A 9,068-nucleotide genomic window follows, 5' to 3' on the forward strand; every position below is an offset into this window, starting at 1 on the left:
AGCCAGTGGATCATCAACTGGAAAGCTCCCCATCTCTGTTTTCGCCTATAAATAATTGTCCACCATGTGATGCAGACCTGATGGGATATGAAAGCTGACAGCCCTGGGTGGCAAAGACTAAAAAAAATAGTGAAATGCATCACTCGCAGCTGAGGTTTTCATCAGCTGTCGAGTGCCGCCGCCATTGTGGGTAAGGGAAGCCGGTAGTGTAGCCTTTCGGCTTCTCACCGGGAGCCCTACTGCGCATGCGCGAGGCCCACTGCTCTATCCTACTGGCCCGGGGGAGGAGGAGGGAGCCCTGCAGTGACATCACGGGCCGCGGCCTGTACTCCCAGAAGTAGAAAAGGATACCTATCAAAAATATCAGGTATCCTGTCCCCCCTCCCCTCCAAAAGGTGGCACCGGAGGGGGTTTAGGGGGAAATCAGATGATGAGCAGCCTCCCTGTGGGGATGGGATGAGTTTTGAGACTTTCACCTTGTAATGGTGGTCAAGGAGGGTTTCCAACCAATAGTGATCCTTCCTCTTCACACCACCTATTCTTGGGTCCTTTTGCAGGCTTTGAAGCACCGCATGTTCATCATCATACTCATCATCATAGTAACACGCCCCCACCATTCCATATACTCATCATCGTAACACGCCCCCACCATTCCATATACTTATCATTGTAGTAACACGCCCCTTCCATTCCATATACTCATCATCGTAGTAACACGCCCCTTCCATTCCATATACTCATCATCGTAGTAACACGCCCCCACCATTCCATATACTCATCATAGTAACATGCCCCCACCATTCCATATACTCATCATCGTAGTAACACGCTCCCACCATTCCATATACTCATCATCGTAACACGCCCCCACCATTCCATATACTTATCATTGTAGTAACACGCCCCTTCCATTCCATATACTCATCATCATAGTAACACGCCCCCACCATTCCATATACTCATCATCGTAACACGCCCCCACCATTCCATATACTTATCATTGTAGTAACACGCCCCTTCCATTCCATATACTCATCATCGTAGTAACACGCCCCTTCCATTCCATATACTCATCATCGTAGTAACACGCCCCCACCATTCCATATACTCATCATCATAGTAACATGCCCCCACCATTCCATATACTTATCATTGTAGTAACACGCCCCCACCATTCCATATACTCATCATCGTAGTAACACGCCCCCACCATTCCATATACTCATCATCGTAGTAACACGCCCCCACCATTCCATATACTCATCATAGTAACATGCCCCCACCATTCCATATACTCATCATCGTAGTAACACGCTCCCACCATTCCATATACTCATCATCGTAACACGCCCCCACCATTCCATATACTTATCATTGTAGTAACACGCCCCTTCCATTCCATATACTCATCATCGTAGTAACACGCCCCCACCATTCCATATACTCATTATCATAGTAACACGCCCCCACCATTCCATATACTTATCATTGTAGTAACACGCCCCCACCATTCCATATACTTATCATTGTAGTAACACGCCCCCACCATTCCATATACTCATCATCGTAGTAACACGCCCCCACCATTCCATATACTCATCATAGTAACATGCCCCCACCATTCCATATACTCATCATCGTAGTAACACGCTCCCACCATTCCATATACTCATCATCGTAGTAACACGCCCCCACCATTCCATATACTCATCATCGTAGTAACACGCCCCCACCATTCCATATACTCATCATAGTAACATGCCCCCACCATTCCATATACTCATCATCGTAGTAACACGCTCCCACCATTCCATATACTCATCATCGTAACACGCCCCCACCATTCCATATACTCATCATTGTAGTAACACGCCCCCACCATTCCATATACTCATCATCATAGTAACACGCCCCCACCATTCCATATACTCATCATCGTAGTAACACGCCCCCACCATTCCATATACTCATCATTGTAGTAACACGCCCCCACCATTCCATATACTCATCATCATAGTAACACGCCCCCACCATTCCATATACTCATCATCGTAGTAACACGCCCCCACCATTCCATATACTCATCATCGTAGTAACATGCCCCCACCATTCCATATACTTATCATTGTAGTAACACGCCCCCACCATTCCATATACTCATCATCGTAGTAACACGCCCCCACCATTCCATATACTCATCATCGTAGTAACACGCCCCCACCATTCCATATACTCATCATTGTAGTAACACGCCCCCACCATTCCATATACTCATCATTGTAGTAACACGCCCCCACCATTCCATATACTCATCGTCGTAGTAACACGCCCCCACCATTCCATATACTCATCATCGTAGTAACACGCCCCCACCATTCCATATACTCATCATAGTAACATGCCCCCACCATTCCATATACTCATCATCGTAGTAACACGCTCCCACCATTCCATATACTCATCATCGTAGTAACACGCCCCCACCATTCCATATACTCATCATCGTAACACGCCCCCACCATTCCATATACTCATCATTGTAGTAACACGCCCCCACCATTCCATATACTCATCATCATAGTAACACGCCCCCACCATTCCATATACTCATCATCGTAGTAACACGCCCCCACCATTCCATATACTCATCATTGTAGTAACACGCCCCCACCATTCCATATACTCATCATCATAGTAACACGCCCCCACCATTCCATATACTCATCATCATAGTAACACGCCCCCACCATTCCATATACTCATCATCGTAGTAACACGCCCCCACCATTCCATATACTCATCATCGTAGTAACACGCCCCCACCATTCCATATACTCATCATTGTAGTAACACGCCCCCACCATTCCATATACTCATCATCATAGTAACACGCCCCCACCATTCCATATACTCATCATCGTAGTAACACGCCCCCACCATTCCATATACTCATCATCGTAGTAACACGCCCCCACCATTCCATATACTCATCATCGTAGCAACACACCACCACCATTCCATATACTCATCATCGTAGTAACACGCTCCCACCATTCCATATACTCATCATCATAGTAACACGCTCCCACCATTCCATATACTCATCATCATAGTAACACGCCCCCACCATTCCATATACTCATCATCGTAGTAACACGCCCCCACCATTCCATATACTCATCATAGTAACATGCCCCCACCATTCCATATACTCATCATCGTAGTAACACGCTCCCACCATTCCATATACTCATCATCGTAGTAACACGCCCCCACCATTCCATATACTCATCATCGTAACACGCCCCCACCATTCCATATACTCATCATTGTAGTAACACGCCCCCACCATTCCATATACTCATCATCATAGTAACACGCCCCCACCATTCCATATACTCATCATCGTAGTAACACGCCCCCACCATTCCATATACTCATCATTGTAGTAACACGCCCCCACCATTCCATATACTCATCATCATAGTAACACGCCCCCACCATTCCATATACTCATCATCATAGTAACACGCCCCCACCATTCCATATACTCATCATCGTAGTAACACGCCCCCACCATTCCATATACTCATCATCGTAGTAACACGCCCCCACCATTCCATATACTCATCATTGTAGTAACACGCCCCCACCATTCCATATACTCATCATCATAGTAACACGCCCCCACCATTCCATATACTCATCATCGTAGTAACACGCCCCCACCATTCCATATACTCATCATCGTAGTAACACGCCCCCACCATTCCATATACTCATCATCGTAGCAACACACCACCACCATTCCATATACTCATCATCGTAGTAACACGCCCCTTCCATTCCATATACTCATCATCGTAGTAACACGCTCCCACCATTCCATATACTCATCATCATAGTAACACGCTCCCACCATTCCATATACTCATCATCATAGTAACACGCCCCCACCATTCCATATACTCATCATCGTAGTAACACGCCCCCACCATTCCATATACTCATCATAGTAACATGCCCCCACCATTCCATATACTCATCATCGTAGTAACACGCCCCCACCATTCCATATACTCATCATCGTAACACGCCCCCACCATTCCATATACTTATCATTGTAGTAACACGCCCCCACCATTCCATATACTCATCATCGTAGTAACACGCCCCCACCATTCCATATACTCATCATCGTAGTAACACGCCCCCACCATTCCATATACTCATCATAGTAACATGCCCCCACCATTCCATATACTCATCATCGTAGTAACACGCTCCCACCATTCCATATACTCATCATCGTAGTAACACACCCCCACCATTCCATATACTCATCATCGTAGTAACACGCTCCCACCATTCCATATACTCATCATCGTAGTAACACGCCCCCACCATTCCATATACTCATCATCGTAGTAACACGCCCCCACCATTCCATATACTCGTCGTCGTAGTAACACGCCCCCACCATTCCATATACTCATCATCGTAACACGCCCCCACCATTCCATATACTTATCATTGTAGTAACACGCCCCCACCATTCCATATACTCATCATCGTAGTAACACGCCCCCACCATTCCATATACTCATCATCGTAGTAACACGCCCCCACCATTCCATATACTCATCATCGTAGTAACACGCCCCCAACATTCCATATACTCATCATCGTAGTAACACGCCCCCCACCATTCCATATACTCATCATCGTAGTACCACACCCCCACCATTCCATATACTCATCATCGTAGTAACACGCCCCCACCATTCCATATACTCATCATCGTAGTAACACGCCCCCACCATTCCATATACTCATCATCGTAGTAACACGCCCCCACCATTCCATATACTCATCATCGTAGTAACACGCCCCCAACATTCCATATACTCATCATCGTAGTAACACGCCCCCACCATTCCATATACTCATCATCGTAGTACCACACCCCCACCATTCCATATACTCATCATCGTAGTAACACGCCCCCACCATTCCATATACTCATCATCGTAACACGCCCCCACCATTCCATATACTTATCATTGTAGTAACACGCCCCCACCATTCCATATACTCATCATTGTAGTAACACGCCCCCACCATTCCATATACTCATCATCATAGTAACACGCCCCCACCATTCCATATACTCATCATCATAGTAACACGCCCCCACCATTCCATATACTCATCATCGTAGTAACACGCCCCCACCATTCCATATACTCATCATCGTAGTAACACGCCCCCACCATTCCATATACTCATCATCGTAGTAACACGCCCCTTCCATTCCATATACTCATCATCGTAGTAACACGCTCCCACCATTCCATATACTCATCATCATAGTAACACACCCCCACCATTCCATATACTCATCATCATAGTAACACGCTCCCACCATTCCATATACTCATCATCATAGTAACACGCCCCCACCATTCCATATACTCATCATCGTAGTAACACGCTCCCACCATTCCATATACTCATCATCGTAGTAACACGCCCCCACCATTCCATATACTCATCATCGTAGTAACACGCCCCCACCATTCCATATACTCATCATCATAGTAACACGCCCCCACCATTCCATATACTCATCATCGTAGTAACACGCCCCCACCATTCCATATACTCATCATCGTAGTAACACGCCCCCACCATTCCATATACTCATCATCGTAGTACCACACCCCCACCATTCCATATACTCATCATCGTAGTAACACGCCCCCACCATTCCATATACTCATCATCGTAACACGCCCCCACCATTCCATATACTTATCATTGTAGTAACACGCCCCCACCATTCCATATACTCATCATCGTAGTAACACGCCCCCACCATTCCATATACTCATCATCGTAGTAACACGCCCCCACCATTCCATATACTCATCATAGTAACATGCCCCCACCATTCCATATACTCATCATCGTAGTAACACGCTCCCACCATTCCATATACTCATCATCGTAGTAACACACCCCCACCATTCCATATACTCATCATCGTAGTAACACGCTCCCACCATTCCATATACTCATCATCGTAGTAACACGCCCCCACCATTCCATATACTCATCGTCGTAGTAACACGCCCCCACCATTCCATATACTCATCATCGTAACACGCCCCCACCATTCCATATACTTATCATTGTAGTAACACGCCCCCACCATTCCATATACTCATCATCGTAGTAACACGCCCCCACCATTCCATATACTCATCATCGTAGTAACACGCCCCCAACATTCCATATACTCATCATCGTAGTAACACGCCCCCCACCATTCCATATACTCATCATCGTAGTACCACACCCCCACCATTCCATATACTCATCATCGTAGTAACACGCCCCCACCATTCCATATACTCATCATCGTAGTAACACGCCCCCACCATTCCATATACTCATCATCGTAGTAACACGCCCCCACCATTCCATATACTCATCATCGTAGTAACACGCCCCCAACATTCCATATACTCATCATCGTAGTAACACGCCCCCACCATTCCATATACTCATCATCGTAGTACCACACCCCCACCATTCCATATACTCATCATCGTAGTAACACGCCCCCACCATTCCATATACTCATCATCCTAACACGCCCCCACCATTCCATATACTTATCATTGTAGTAACACGCCCCCACCATTCCATATACTCATCATCGTAGTAACACGCCCCCACCATTCCATATACTCATCATCGTAGTAACACGCCCCCACCATTCCATATACTCATCATAGTAACATGCCCCCACCATTCCATATACTCATCATAGTAGTAACACGCTCCCACCATTCCATATACTCATCATCGTAGTAACACACCCCCACCATTCCATATACTCATCATCGTAGTAACACACCCCCACCATTCCATATACTCATCATCGTAGTAACACGCCCCCACCATTCCATATACTCATCATCGTAGTAACACACCCCCACCATTCCATATACTCATCATCATAGTAACACGCCCCCACCATTCCATATACTCATCGTCGTAGTAACACGCCCCCACCATTCCATATACTCATCATCGTAACACGCCCCCACCATTCCATATACTTATCATTGTAGTAACACGCCCCCACCATTCCATATACTCATCATCGTAGTAACACGCCCCCACCATTCCATATACTCATCATCGTAGTAACACGCCCCCACCATTCCATATACTCATCATCGTAGTAACACGCCCCCACCATTCCATATACTCATCATCGTAGTAACACGCTCCCACCATTCCATATACTCATCATCGTAGTAACACACCCCCACCATTCCATATACTCATCATCGTAGTAACACGCTCCCACCATTCCATATACTCATCATCGTAGTAACACGCTCCCACCATTCCATATACTCATCATCGTAGTAACACGCCCCCACCATTCCATATACTCATCATCGTAGTAACACGCCCCCACCATTCCATATACTCATCATCGTAGTAACACGCTCCCACCATTCCATATACTCATCATCGTAGTAACACGCTCCCACCATTCCATATACTCATCATCGTAGTAACACGCTCCCACCATTCCATATACTCATCATCGTAGTAACACGCTCCCACCATTCCATATACTCATCATCGTAGTAACACGCCCCCACCATTCCATATACTCATCATCGTAGTAACACGCCCCCATCATTCCATATACTCATCATCGTAACACGCCCCCACCATTCCATATACTCATCATCATAGTAACACGCCCCCACCATTCCATATACTCATCATCGTAGTAACACGCTCCCACCATTCCATATACTCATCATCATAGTAACACGCCCCCACCATTCCATATACTCATCATTGTAGTAACACGCCCCCAACATTCCATATACTCATCATCGTAGTAACACGCCCCCACCATTCCATATACTCATCATCGTAGTAACACGCCCCCCACCATTCCATATACTCATTATCGTAGTAACACGCCCCCACCATTCCATATACTCATCATCGTAGTAACATGCCCCCACCATTCCATATACTCATCATCGTAGTAACACGCCCCCACCATTCCATATACTCATCATCGTAGTAACACGCCCCCACCATTCCATATACTCATCATCATAGTAACATGCCCCCACCATTCCATATACTCATCATCGTAGTAACACACCCCCACCATTCCATATACTCATCATCGTAGTAACACACCCCCAACATTCCATATACTCATCATCGTAGTAACATGCCCCCACCATTCCATATACTCATCATCGTAACACGCCCCCACCATTCCATATACTCATCATCATACTCATCACTACCTGAAACACAACTGACACTGATGCTAATTTAAAAAAATAAATAAAAAATAAATTCTACCCAAAATATAATGACCCTGACCTTTGACCCCAAAACGAACCCTAGGCACTGACCTCGATCAAACCTTGATCTGGGTATTTTTTCTTTATTTTTATTATTTATTTTAAATTTTCTTACAAAACACATTTTTTCCCCCCCTTCTGCAAGGAAAAAGAGAAAGATACATTGTATCTTTCCTCTCCATTCACAGAAAGAAAAAAAAAAATAAGGGGGCGGGCTCAGAACTTTCTTTTTTTTTTTTTTGTGTGGAAAAAAATGTGGAAAAAAAAACTCTCAAAAAACTTGTTTGCCAAAAAATAAATAAATGTGCGAAGAGTGACACACAAAAAACGTGCAACGGGTGTACACAACCCCCCTAAAATCAGAGGGCCCTGCTCCGATCCCCCCCCCCCCCGGGGCCTGAGCCTCCAGACGGGGACAAGGATACTTTACACTTTGTCTATCTGGCCGAAACCAGGCGGACCCCCCCCCCGTTCCCTGGAGGGTCTGCCAAAGCAGGCCCACCCAAGTAATTGGTGGGGCTCCCCCGAAGGTTGACCCCATGAGAGAAGACCATGTGCACCCTATGAGAGAAGACCATGTGCACCCCATGAGAGAAGACCATGTGCACCCCATGAGAGAAGACCATGTGCACCCCATGAGAGAAG

This window comes from Lithobates pipiens, unplaced genomic scaffold (assembly GCF_037356315.1).
Source record: "Lithobates pipiens isolate NorthernLeopardFrog02 unplaced genomic scaffold, aLitPip1_a1.2 Scaffold_79, whole genome shotgun sequence".
Lineage (NCBI taxonomy): Eukaryota > Metazoa > Chordata > Amphibia > Anura > Ranidae > Lithobates > Lithobates pipiens.